The sequence below is a fragment of the Apis cerana genome, linkage group LG14 (genome assembly GCF_029169275.1).
Source record: "Apis cerana isolate GH-2021 linkage group LG14, AcerK_1.0, whole genome shotgun sequence".
In the NCBI taxonomy this organism is placed as follows: Eukaryota; Metazoa; Arthropoda; class Insecta; order Hymenoptera; family Apidae; genus Apis; species Apis cerana.
Window position 1 is genome coordinate 6866541 of NC_083865.1, and position 13592 is coordinate 6880132.

The 13592-nt window shown below is 41.1% G+C and overlaps 1 long non-coding RNA gene across 1 annotated transcript; it reads left to right on the forward strand.

The window, feature by feature from the left end:
- Positions 1-342: 342 nt before the first annotated feature.
- LOC114578299 (uncharacterized) lies at positions 343-4615 on the forward strand. The gene is made up of 3 exons (XR_009832530.1): positions 343-693; positions 791-1721; positions 1814-4615. It is a non-coding gene; the product is annotated as an uncharacterized LOC114578299 (long non-coding RNA).
- The last annotated feature ends 8977 nt before the right edge of the window (positions 4616-13592 follow it).

Sequence of the window (13592 nt, forward strand, 5' to 3'; positions counted from 1 at the left end):
GGATCCCTGTCGTGCGAATGGTAGGAAGGAAAGAGAAAGAGCGAGAGCCAAGTAAATCTGTTCCAATTCCCCCGGTTCCCCACGTTCCTCGCTTGTCCCTTCACTTATTTCTTGCACCCTACTTGCGGGGATCCCAAGGGGGTCGCTTATTCCCTTAAGCCCGTTTCCATCGCGGATGTACGACGCCGTTCCACCCGCTGTTCTCCTGCCCGGCTTTCATTAACCCTTTCCGTTAAACCGTTGTTTGTACAAGACTTCCCAAAACCCGCCGTTCGAATCCAACGCCGCAATTTCGCCGCGTTTTAAACGTTGTTCGAGGAGGAGGGATGAGTTTTCGATCAAGGTGTTCGATTCGATGTTTTCGTTCGAAAACAGGCGGATTTGTTGTTCGTAGAATTCCAAGCGTCGTGCGCTGTGAATCGTACGTGCCGTGTACGATTCTTATCTTCTGTTAATGTCAACAGAAGAGATGGAGCTCGCGTACGGAAATTTATTTATTTATTTTTGTTTTTCGAACGTATGTATTTATTACTTTAGATTAGAGTCTCGTGTATATATTGGAATATCGGTAACGTTTCTCAGGTTAGTAACGTATTGTACTGCGTAGTGAAACGTGCTTTGTTCTCGTGATTATTAGGAGAAACGAATAATAAAGTATATACGTGATACGTGAGAGATGTGTGAATGGAACGTGTAAGTGTAAAATGTGTTAAAAGTTAAAAATTTGAAAAGAGAATTAACGAGCAACTGATTAAATTTAACCGTGTAACGTTTCTCTTCATCTTTTTAGGTTATATTAGAGCACGTTGATTAATTTAAATTAATCATTAATTCACGGATAACTTCGATATATGAAGAGAGAATCTTCGTCGAGCCTCTGCTATTTTGTACAATTGTTTATCTTCTGTTGTTTATCTACGAGGGGGAGGAGCCGAATCTATTTGAACTCGTTAATATTAAATCATCGTGGGCGACGAGAGTTGAGAGTTTCGGCCAGTTTAAGTTGGGGATTATTATGATCTCGAACTTTTTACACTTTTTGAAGCGATGGAACGCGTGTAAAAGTGTGTGGGCGTGTAAACTGGCCGCGTAAAACTATTAATGCGGCGAGGTTGCGGCGACCTTGAGTCCTACCACCGCGAATATCGAGCTATGAACGATAATCGTGGATGGAGTTTTAAACGTGCGCAATATGGCAATGGGTGCAGTTTGCTGATATAATTTAACCCTGTGCAGAATTTTTATATTAGATAAATATTTCAAATTTTGGATAATGTTAATTGTCGAAATAATTTTTCGCCTCTTGTTTCACTGAATTTTTATATTAGATATAAATGTTTTACATTTATGTGATATATAATATAATATATTAATAATATAGAGTGAGAAATCTGAAATGCGTATGATTAAATAATACTCTTTTTTTTTTTTTGGCGACAGGGAAGGAGAAACGTTGGATATTGCGCTTCGAATGAAGAAAATAAAATATCAAAATGGGAAGTGGTCGGTGCTTAAAAATAGCAATTATCAGCTGTTCCCTTTAATAGAAAGAATTATCGAATAAAGTGAGGATTTTTAAGCACTTAGTTAGGAACGATTAATAATCGACAATGGGGAGGATGCTCGACGATTCGTTTCGTTCGGGAAACTTTAGCAATTACTGATATTCTCGCGTTGGGCGGGAACGAGAAGGAGGAGAAAACATTAAGAGTTTGATAAAAGTGAGATTTCTTCGGAAGGAGAGTAAATTAAAATCCGCTTAATAAATTAAGCGATTAGTCAAGGGCTCATTTTTCTTTCCTTTTTTTTTTAGACGATCGCTACTTCCCCTTTCGAAAAATGAAGATCCCTCTCTTCAACGTCAACGAAAATTACCATTGCACGAATTTTCATCTAAAAAAAAAAACAAAATCAAGAAAAATTCTCCTTCTTTCTAAACAAGCGTCGTCCATTTTAATCCACCTCTGCTTAACGAACTTCTCTCGAATTAGAAAACGCTTCCCGCCGTTAATATCCCCCGAAACCCATACAAATACGAATTTTTCGCGATCACCGCGGAGTTTACTTTCTTTCGACGAATTAACGCGAATTTCATCCCAAGGCGGGGGTTGAATTACGAGGGGGAGGTGAAAATACGACGAAAATCTTGTTTGCACGCCGCGTGGAGGAACGCCGTTTGTCCTACCCGCGCTCCACTCCTCTTATTGTTAATCTCCTTAATGCACGCTCCACGCCTGGTGGAAACTGGCACAACCACCGGTTGGCGAGTGGCCGCCATTTTCGTGTTTATTATTTATCGTTGGTCCGCAGCGCTACCTAGGTCGCAAACATCTGTGCAAACGCAGTAGGGGCAGGTATGTGTTTATTAAATTCAGAATTAGACGGGCCGGCTGACATCTCGGATTCCAGACTTCCCTGGAAACGGCGATGTCACGCCACCTGCTGGTTCGGCTTCCGCCGATTTCCAGCGTGGCGTGCGCCGCTTATGCGCCACTCATAAAGATATGTCATCGAGTAAAGTATATCCGTTTGTCATCCGAACGAGTCGTGTGCGGATTTCGATTCCCCGCCCCGAGGGGAGAATCTTTTTTAAATTCGTTTCTAAAATGGTTCTTAATTTTGATCTTGAAAAATGATGGCAATGGAAAGTTTTAATAAATGATAATACCTTTCGTTTTTGGAGGGATACGATTTTTGTATTTCGCGTTTCGTTTCTTTTTCTTTTATTTTCGTATTTAAAGGTAGATTGATGGGATAAGAGGAATATAAAAATAGAAAATATAAAAATTTGTAAGAATTGTCGGTTGGATTAATCGATGCCCTTCGTTGAAGCCAGATTTTCCTTTTGTAAATTTTCGAAACTCGTCTCGGAGGGGGAATTTTGATGTAGCGGTAATTAACGTAGATGTAATTTATTTTCGTGGGGGAGGGGAGGAAGGAACGTACTCTGCGTCTGCTCGCTTTGTCCGGGCATCAAACTTTTTCTTTCTCCCGAGCCAATGGAGGGGAGGGGGAGGAGAGGGAGCGGAGAAAATAAAGGTTGCGGAAGAACGACAATCGGAAGCCTTCAGAGCTCCCTCGTCTCGTCTCCTGAAATATCGCATAATACGAAACACGAATCAAAACGTTTATCGCAGTATCGCGGCTCTTATCCTCTTTATTGTCGAACAATTTACGATTTTATCGAAAGTTTTCCCTCCTCCCTCCATAAAAATCATCGCGTTGAAGTCTAATCAACGTAATTTTCTTGCATCTTAAATCCTTTTGATGGAAATTCTACGTTTGAATAATGAATAATTTTGAAAATTCTTCGAGTTCAAAAGTTTCGAGAATTCCGATACGAATCGGTGGAGAAACGATATAAAATAATATTTCAAAAAAAAAGAAAAACCAAACTCGTCAAAATTCGAAGGAAGAATCATCTGTTTATCTGTCAACAGAGGTTGATCCCCCCCTCCCCCTGTTAAATTTTTATTCTCTCTCCTTCTCGCTCACTTTCTTCAAGATCTTCAACCACGTTCCCAATTAATCGTATCTCGAGGCGATGCCGAGCTTCCCAAGTCTCGTTGCGTGCCACTTTTCTTTTTTTCTTTTCCACCCGGATTAACTTAACCCTTGCTCCCCTCCATCCACCCCCTCCCCCCGATCGAGCATCGAGCAAAGCAGGGGAACCCCCTTTCATCTCCGGTCCGCCAGCTCCTCTCTCCGTCCCCCGCTTCCTTTGCCTGTCCACGTAGCCGGGGATGAAGAGTTCCGCTGTTGCTTATTTTCCTGCAGCCTCTCAAATTATATGTCCAACTTATTTTCTCGCTCGACTCGCCCCGGGGATTTCTGCGAATCTCTTCCACCCGAACATTCCGTGACGTAGACGACGCACAGAGAGAGAAAGAGAGAGAGAGAAGGAGGGGGCGGAGGACTTTATTAAACCCCAAAAGAACGAAGCACGACGTCGTTCGATTTCCGAAGCACGCGATTCCGTTTGATGTGGAACAAACCCCCTCCTTCCCAGCTATCGCAACTTTCCACGATTAAAGAGGTGTGTGTGTGTGTGTGCGTGTGTATACGTGTGTGTCTGTCGCGCGCTCCGATACCTGCTCCTTCCACGTTCACCTTCCAAGGGGCTACGCGCGCTTTTTGCCCCTTTGGAAAAAAAAAAGGCGCGAGAAGAAGTAATTGCCTCGCCACCGTCACCGCCATCAACCAGCGGGGGCCCCCTCCCTCTCTCTCTCTCTCTCTCTTTCTCGTTCGTTCTCGATATCGAAGGCTCGAGATGCAGAAACGCCTTTGGAAATCAAATCGAATTACCCTGTTCTTTTGGGACTTAATAAAGTCTTCTTCCCTTACCTTTGAACCGAAAGGAGACATTTTCTCCTGGTTTCTTTCTCTCCTCGCCGTGTCTCCCACAGCCCTCCCGACCGAATGCAATTATCGACGGTGTTATCTCGAGCCTCGATAAATTTATATACGACGATCTCTCTTCTTGTTCCTCGATTTTGATTCCCTTCTTCTCTTTTTCTTTATTTCGTCCCTTCTTCTTCTTCTTCTTCTTTCGTTTGATCTCTTCTTTTTGCCCCTCGGGGATGCACGTTTAATTCGTGTCAATTAGATCGAGGTGTTTTATAAAATAATTTGGATTTTGATTACGTTGTATTCGATCAGAGTTTGAAGCTTTTAGATTTTGGAATCTTGGGACTTAGAATTTCGAAGGAAACGAATCGAAGAAAGTATCGACTTTGGACGAATTGTGACATGGGAGGAAAGTTGTCCCTGATTTATCGTTTAACGTCACCGTGTCGCGATTGATATTTCAAAGACTGTCGTTTCGAGATGAGCGATGAGCCAGGAGAAGAGAAGAGTTGGAAATCGATAACTCGTTTTTTTTCGACATGAAAATCGAGGGTAGCTCTCTTTTCTCACCGCGACGATAAATCGGTTCCCGGTGCATTTAATTCGCCTCGAAAACGTAAGGACGTCGTTCGTTACTACACTTCCCCCCTTCTGTTCGTGCTTCTTCTTTAATGACCACTTTTCAAGGGAATCGTATAACATTAGAACCCCTCGCGATGAAACGAACGCGTTATATGGCCTTCGAAGTGAGATCGCCTCGAGAATTGTCGAATTTGATGGGAGTCGAAGCTGTATATACATATATACGATTATTAATTAGTAATACTTTTCGTGATGATTCGTTGTTAAAAGGAAAATGGGCTTGCACGTTCGTGCAACGATTTAAAGTAAATGAATTAGATATCTTGTTGGTAAATTTTGAGAAATTTGAAGAAACTCTGAGATAGGGAATTTTAAGAGATGATTAGAGATCTAATCTTAAGAATTGATTTAAGAGGTTGTTATTTCTGATTTGAGATTAATATTGGAAGGAGAACATAAGAGGTATTTCTAGATCGATATATTTCGATCCAATTCTTACTCTGTTCGAGCGAAAATTATCGATCAAACCGGATTAGTTAGGGGAAGAAGGGACAAAGTCTTGGCTTGTTTAACTGGAACCGCTAGAGATAGAAGTCGAGGCAGTGGCATACGGCCCCTTTAAACGCGCTAGAATTGCGCCACGTTTAACGTTTATGGCGATGTAACGAGCCAGACCGGCGGATATTTTATATTTTATCATACCTTTCGCGTTAAGGCAACGTTATACGATGCATTTTGGCCGCCTTCAGGACGGCGCCCTTCGTCGAATTACACATGGCCATTGCGAATTTTATTCGTCAAGGATTCTCTTGATTCTCTTTCTAGCTTTCGCGAATGATCAAATGATGGAGAAGAAGAGATTTTCTCTGCGATTCTATATGAATTTTAATCCTCGATCGGATAATTTTGTCAACGATTCGCTTCAATTCTTTTTCCTTCCGCTTTTTTCAGGGAGAAGGTTTTTAAGAGATCGAATTTTTTCTTTTTTTAATTTTCATGAAAGGGACGGAAGTAAATATGATTGTTCGTTGAGATTTCGTAAATAAATAGCTTTTAAATTTTAAATCTTCTATTTCGAATGAGAGAAATTTTATTTCTCTTGAATAATATTTTAGCTCAAGTTCAATTCCTTGAACGAATCGCAATTAATTATTTCAAAATGGAGGATTCGAAAATATCGGAAATAGCCTGGCTTCGAACCGCGAGCGAGAGAAAAAAAGGCATTTTCCTCTCTTCCACATTCGGCACATTCGAACGTGCATCCTATTAGAAAATTGGTCCTCGAGCTGCTTACACTTTTCCCTCGACCGACTTTTTCCATTTTCGCTCTTCACTTAATTGCAATTCCAACGAAGTAAAGAGTTGCGCACACAGGGAGAGTGGCGACACCCTCTTTGTCCGTCCTTCTCGCCGTGCACCGAGAAAAGAAAAGAAAAGAAAGGAAAAGAAAAAGAAGAGACGAGGAAAGAAAAGAAGAGGGAGAGAGAAAAGAAAGAAAGAAAGAAAGAAGAAAGAGGAAGGGCAGGAGGAGACCGCGCCCCTTATCAGACACACGGATTTCTCGTTGGAAGGATCGATGCCGGGCCTGGGATGGATCACAAAGCCCTTGTTTCCATCAGCGTTTAGCCGTATCGTTGTTTAGCTGATTGCAAAAGAATCGAATTGCGTGTCGAATTCCCTCTTGTCCAACGAATATCCCTCGAATTATCAATGCTGCCCGTGGAAATTGGCGGTTCGCTATATATACCTGGCCGGCACAAAGGAGATTTAATTAATGGAATTAACCTGAAATGGCTGCCGCCGTCTCTCTGCCCGGTTTGCAATTTCAATTCCTCTTCGGTATGCCCCCTCCTCTCCCCTTCTCTCTCTCTCCCTCTCTCTCTTTCCTCGCCCTCCTTCCCCCCTCGCCCCTGGGTGAAAAGGTGACGCGCGCCATCGTCGTTCCTTACACTTGGATTAAATGCATTTTCTAAATTCCGAAACTCGCGACGGAAACTCGTAAATCAACCCCTGCCAACTGGCCCTGGACAGTGGACAACTTGTTCCATCGGGAGGGGGCCGGATGGACTTCAAAGATCCGGCTCGAGTTTTGCGCCTCGATATCGCGCCTCGAGATCGATCCTTCTCCTCCTCCTCCTCCTTCTTCACCTCCTGGATAAAGCGATTTTCATAGAGGAAGTTTCGTTCCTCTTTGCGCAATTTGAAATTTTTACTGGGGACGAGAGGGAGAGGGAGAGAGAGAGAGAGAGAGGAAGAAAGGGAGATCTTTCTCAAGAGGAATCTTTCTTTCCTTTTTTTTTTTTCTGTAAATGATTTGGAAATATATTTTGGATATCTTGGGTATTTTTAAATTTCTTCCGAATGGATAAATGATTTTCGGATTAATCGACTATTCGTAATATCGCGTAAAGGATATTTTGAAAGATTATTGAGAGATCCTATTAAAGAAGGAAAGAAAGTTTCGAAGTTGTTGAAAACGTTCATCTTTATTTTTCTCTTCATTCGAAAAAGAGACAAAAGAAAAGCAAGATTCCATTATGAATCTTTCAACCGAATAACACAACATTGTAGGTATTTTTATTATTTACGAAATTTAAAAATTAAATATTCTGAAGATCCTCCTTAATAACTTTCTTTGTCTTTATAGGTTTTTAATAATTGAAAAAAAAATACTATCGAGGCAGTATTTCCCCTCTATCGAGGGATCCAATTTCAAGAAATATTTTTCCCGGATGTCGTTTCAGATTCTTCTCGAGTGTGTACAATAAACGTTTGTAAGTGAAAGCTTTGAACAGCGTTTAAAATCGATAAACCGGTTGAGAAATTCGTGCATATCCATGACTAGGGGCGGTAATTAAACCTGTCATTGTGCCGAGACGGAGCCGTCGCACGACCGACGGCTGTAGCTGTCGCTCTCTGTGTCGACCGTTTTAAAAATATTTTCTTCGATTTATTTTCCTTCGTTTCTTCGTTCCGCTTTAACGTAACAACGCCACGTCACAAGCACGCGGCCTGATAAACGACGATGTGTCATTAACGCGGCAAAACCAAATTTTTAATCTTTGAAACCATCTGTTTGAATATCGATCAGGCGTGAAATTTCGTTCTGTTACGTTAAATCGTGTCGAGCCAACATCGAAGAATCTAACATACAGCGTGACAAAGATTTTCGATAACCTTGATTGATATCTTGATGAATAATTTAGGTTTAACCAAAGAAGAAAACCAAATTTTTTAATCTTTACGCGGAACTATTCAATGTGAAATTTTGTACGATTGGATATTAGAGAATTTCAGATTATTTAATATCAATTTACATCCTGCGACAACGATTACAAACGATTTCTATCTCGCGAAATGTAGAATAAAATCTATATACATTTTTCAAGCATTCTAATCAAAGAAAAGAAACTATTTGTTAAATAATTAGCCCTTTCGAAACTTACCCTTTCCAAAATTAATCACATATTTACTTTCGAATTTTTTTCATACCATACACGAGATCATCTCGATGATCTCAATGAGAATTAAAACTCGATCCCCCTGATGATCCACTTGTCCACTGTGTCATAAAAAACTCGGTGCGAAACCAATGCCTCTCCCCCTCCTTTTTCTCTTTTTATCAATTTATTTCCGGAAGAAACGTACTCCACCGCGCTATCTCCACCGTGTTTGCTCTTCCTGAGTCGGCCTCCCATCCGACGAGCAGAAATGAGCCGTGACAAAATCGCTAAATTGAACACCGCCGCGCCCCGTGTACACCCGCGTACGTACATCAATAAATAAACCGTGGCTTGTAGCAATGCTCCGACCTGGGAAGGCAAGTGGTGTGCATGTGTACCTTGTCTGACAATATGGTTTCCAATATTGTCCAATATGTATGATTCACCCCGCCGTTTCCACGAATCGTTTCACCGTCTCTACACGCGCCCCCTGCGTGTATACGGCGCGCGTGTACGTATATACCTGAGAGATGGGTTATTGCGGAAACCAGAAGATCCTCGACCAGCCTAGTTCGTCTCTCGTGTCATTATCGTTGCCTTTTATTCGCTTGTTACACGTGTTTTTCTCGTTATAGAATATACATCGCTCTCTCGAGCGAAGAGTAAATCGAAGTTGATGAATCGTTGTCATTACATTGTATTTTGTTAATATAGATGAAATAGAATTTTTCAACGAACTTTATGAATTATATCACATCGTCGCGATCGTTTGATGAAAATTGGTAAAAATTATAACAATTTCAATTTCGATACACGTTCAATTATAATATTTCGAATTACCACGAGCTTGGAATCATCGCTCCATATAATTTAAAATTCCACGCGCTGACGAAAAAATTACAACTTTTATCCTACACATCTAGTCGCTCGATATGCGATCTGAAACGGTGTACAAAACTGTCTGATTCTCGGAGGAGGAGGAAGAAGAAGAAGAAGAAGAAGGAGAGATCGATTCCCTTCGAATTCATCACGGTATGCACAATTTCCCCGGCTCAGCCAATCTCCTTGAAAATCACATTTAATATCGTACTCTTCCTCGAGTTTCGTACGAAAGAGAAACAAAGGTAATAACCCCCCCTTTCCCGCAACCGTGGTCTACGACAAAGGATATTACGATCCGCTATCACGTTGGGCGGAAAGAATATACCCGCGAGCGACTGAGACAGGTCGTCGGTGCACGCGACCTGTACCCGCCAAGAAATAATTAACAAGTCCTGGATTTACCCCATCCTCCAGAAAAGAGGGGGATAAGTAAAAAGCTTGGTCGATTGAATCCGTGGTCGTCTACGCGTGGCTGCAAAACTGCCTTTATTTTCAATTTTCATAATAGCCGTATCGACCGGCGATGGTGGGTTACCTTCCACCTCGAGAGCCTCGATAACCGTGTCTGTGGTTGCGCGTGTACGCGTGTTGTGGACGATATAATCGTGGAGGGGGTTGTGCAGCGGGTAGTTTACTCGGAAGGAGGGCGCGGGGGAGGTAGATATCAATCATGGGGGTTCAGGGCTGTCAACCCATCGGCCTCCGCGATAAAGACACCCGGAGTGGAACAACGGAGGATATATTCTTCCAGACGATGCAGGGATAATTCTTCTCTTGGCTCCTTAATTGTGAAATTAAGGATAGATTCTTTTTTTAGAAGGGAATGGAGATTGAAATATTTTAGATTATTCCAACGCGGCAGAAAGATACCTTTGATCGAACCTAAAAATCCTCGATCGAATCGAGAAGAATATCAAATCGTTCCTCTTGCACAAATATTATCCTTTTTAAAAATACTCCACGTTTTCGCTTAATGTAATACGTATTTCTCGGGGCGAGGAGGTGAAGATTTTTCGTCTGGTTTCGAAGAACTTCGGACGGGCCACGAAGTAAAATGGAAAACAATAACTTTTTCATTTACCGGGCAAGATATTACCGCGATATAAGCGCGGCTCCACGATAAAACTAAGGCAACGTCGTACAACGACGACGACGTCGTTCCACGACATGGAGAGTTTTACTCCCTTTTTGCGAAGAGGGAACTCACGATCGAGTATATTATTGCACGGCGTGTATATATACATATACATATATATATATATATCCATATATCGTTTCTTCGTATCAAGATTTCTATTCTCTTGCTGTTACAGGAAACCTTTATTTCGGTGTGCTCAAGAATCGAGGAATAGTCGGCGTATATACGGCGATAGGCGTTGGGGAGGTGATGCGCGTGGTGAGTCCCTTTGAAAATGTGTCTACTGTAAAATATATTTCCTGATCGCGGTAATGGATAGAAAACAAGCTGTACCATTGCCAGCCAGCGGGGATATTTATCGCGCCAGATTCTTATCCCGTTTTGAACCCTTACCTTTCTTTTACGATGCCTGATCAATCTTTTCATTTTTCGCGAAATTTAAATTAAAAATTAGAATATTAATTACTAGATTACAAGTTTTGAGGAGTAGAGAAAGTGTGATGGAGATTTTAATATGTTTAAAGGGATGGGGTTTTGAGTTACTATTTTTCTATTTAAAATCTTTGAATATTTGCATAAATCAGAAACTGCGAACGTTATATCGTACGAACTCGTAAAAAAAAATCGACCATCGAAAGTGAATAATAATAATAATAATTCTGCCCGAATTACTTGAATCGATCCATCAAGAGGAGTTCATCGTTTACGTACCTGTCCCAATAGAAACATCCGGACTCTGGTATCAGCCCGGTTTCGACCAACCCCGTACATCGTGGTTGTGTAAATGCGCAATATCCAGGGCTGGCTGTCCGCTATCAATGTCTTCGCACGATTTATCGCGACTTTACACGCGAACCCCTCGCCATTCCGCCGGGAAACTTTTTCAATTCGTGCTAGTTTCACTTATCGGCCACCGTGAATTTGCTCAGCTATTAATCCTACTTCGAACCTATTTTTTCCTTCTTCTTTTTCCCTTCCTTCCTCCTCGCATCCGCAGGAAGTATCCAAGAAATCGTTTGATAATAAAAATTTGCATCCGTCGATCGAGCATTTAAGCATCGGAAAATAGAAACAGGTTAATCAGAGCGATCGAATTTTCGAGGGAAAGGAAATCTTTGATTTGATCCAATTGATGATCGAGTTACTTGGATTTTTGGAACATGAGTTTGATCGTTTCTTCTGCAGTATTTTTATTACAGAGAACGATTAATTTCTTTCCTCTTATTGAGGAGTTTTAAATGATAATATTTCGTTGAGGGTAAAGAAAATTATTTTTTACAGGAATTTACGTTATTACTATTTTTTGGTGTTGTGTCAGCACACACACACGAGTTATTCATGATCGAAAATGAAATTCGAAACGTTTTCTACAATTTATTAATTCATTTGTAGAGAATATTATATGCTCGACACATCTCCCCCTATTTCGAATAAGAAACAGATTGCAGAAACAAGCGAAAATATAGCGAAATCGTACTGGAAAGTATATCTATTATTTTCATTTTTTTATTAATCTTTCTATTATTTCTCTCTTAGAAGAGAATTCTTACTCGTAGAGAACTGTATACATAGATAATAAGAAACAAAGTTCGCACATTTTATACGCAATCATACAATTATAAAATAGAAGAAATACACGGGAAGGAATATTCTCAAGTTCGAACCGATCCCGATCTCGCGCTTTGGCCGCATTCAAACGCACTCTTTCTATCGACAAGTTAATTCTCTCGATCGAGAAGTAATAACTGGATACTCGGGGAGCCATACACGCATTAGTGCGGCCCACGTGCGCCACAGTTTTCGATGCACGGGGGGGAGGAAGGGGAGAGAAAATATTAATGCCAGGGATTAATGCTCTAAACATTCCGTTAATCGTCATTAGCCATACGCCGGTCGAATAATAGGGGGATCAACGATAGTGTACATTGGCCCATATCGGTGAAATACGCTGGTGCTATAGCCGGTGTTATAATACAGAGAGTATTGGCATATGTTGGGATACAGTTTCGTTCCCATTATAGCTGGTTACATTCGTGGCCGGATATCGTATCGTCTCGAACGTTCTTTTGCACGCATAGCGATGATGCCTTTATATCCCATTTTGGAGAAGTTGATCGTTGTAATATCATTAGGATTGTTCGATTATATTTACATATTGGAAGAAGTACGGGTTCCAGAAGCAATTTTTCGATGGTAAAGAAATATAAAAAGCGAACGAATGGGAGAAAAATTTATTGTTACGCACGAGAAGATTTCTTTTTGCGATTTGTAACAAAGAGTTCCAATTTCATTAACGATTTGGCTCCCACTTTTTGCATCGTGCAAAAGTTGTTGAGTTTTAGAAGAGGAACGAAACGTAGGAAGATTTATCGATCAAATTTAAATATAGAAACTTATCTTATGGGAAAAAGAAGATTTCTTCGCTCAAGGATTCTCTCAGACAGAACGCTTAAAAAAATTCCAATTTTCAATTAATAATTGTTCAGCACGATTACATCACTCGATAACACAACACTCGAGATTAAAAATGGAAAAAGAAGGATCCTGATTTTCTCAGGTCAATTAAAAACCAAATCACCTAATCGAGAAATTCCAATTTTTGCGATAATTGTGTAATAATTGTTCATCGAGGTTGCATCGTCGTCGTGATTCGATGAAATTTCTACGTCGAACGGGCATCGATACACATAGGGAATATACATATGTAACAGCTCCGTTCCACGCTCGCCAATATATATATATATATATATCTAGTCTGCTCACACACACACAGCTGCACCAACATTCGTTCGGCTGTTACTAAAAGGCCGCGCGGTCCAGATCATTCCTGGAAATTGCTCGTCTAACGGGAAGCGTAACTCATCAATCAATGTTTCCTCGCGTTTCTCGTGACTTATCACGTGGAAAACCGATGAACGACCGCGCCACAAGATTCCCGAATCCTCGACTAAATTAATCAAACGGCCTTTTCGACGCCCTGTCCCATTTCATTTCACGCCGTGATCAGGTGCTTATCGAATAGATGGGGATGGAATTGGGCGGTTATCTCCCTCGATGATGCCCGATTGTCTCTCCCCGTGAACGAACCAACTATCCTTCCAACGAACGTCTTTTCCTTCGTTCCTTTGGAAATTGTCGAGTTTCAAATTTCTATGTGTACAAAGTGACACTTTATTCACTTGTATCATATTTCACAGCTT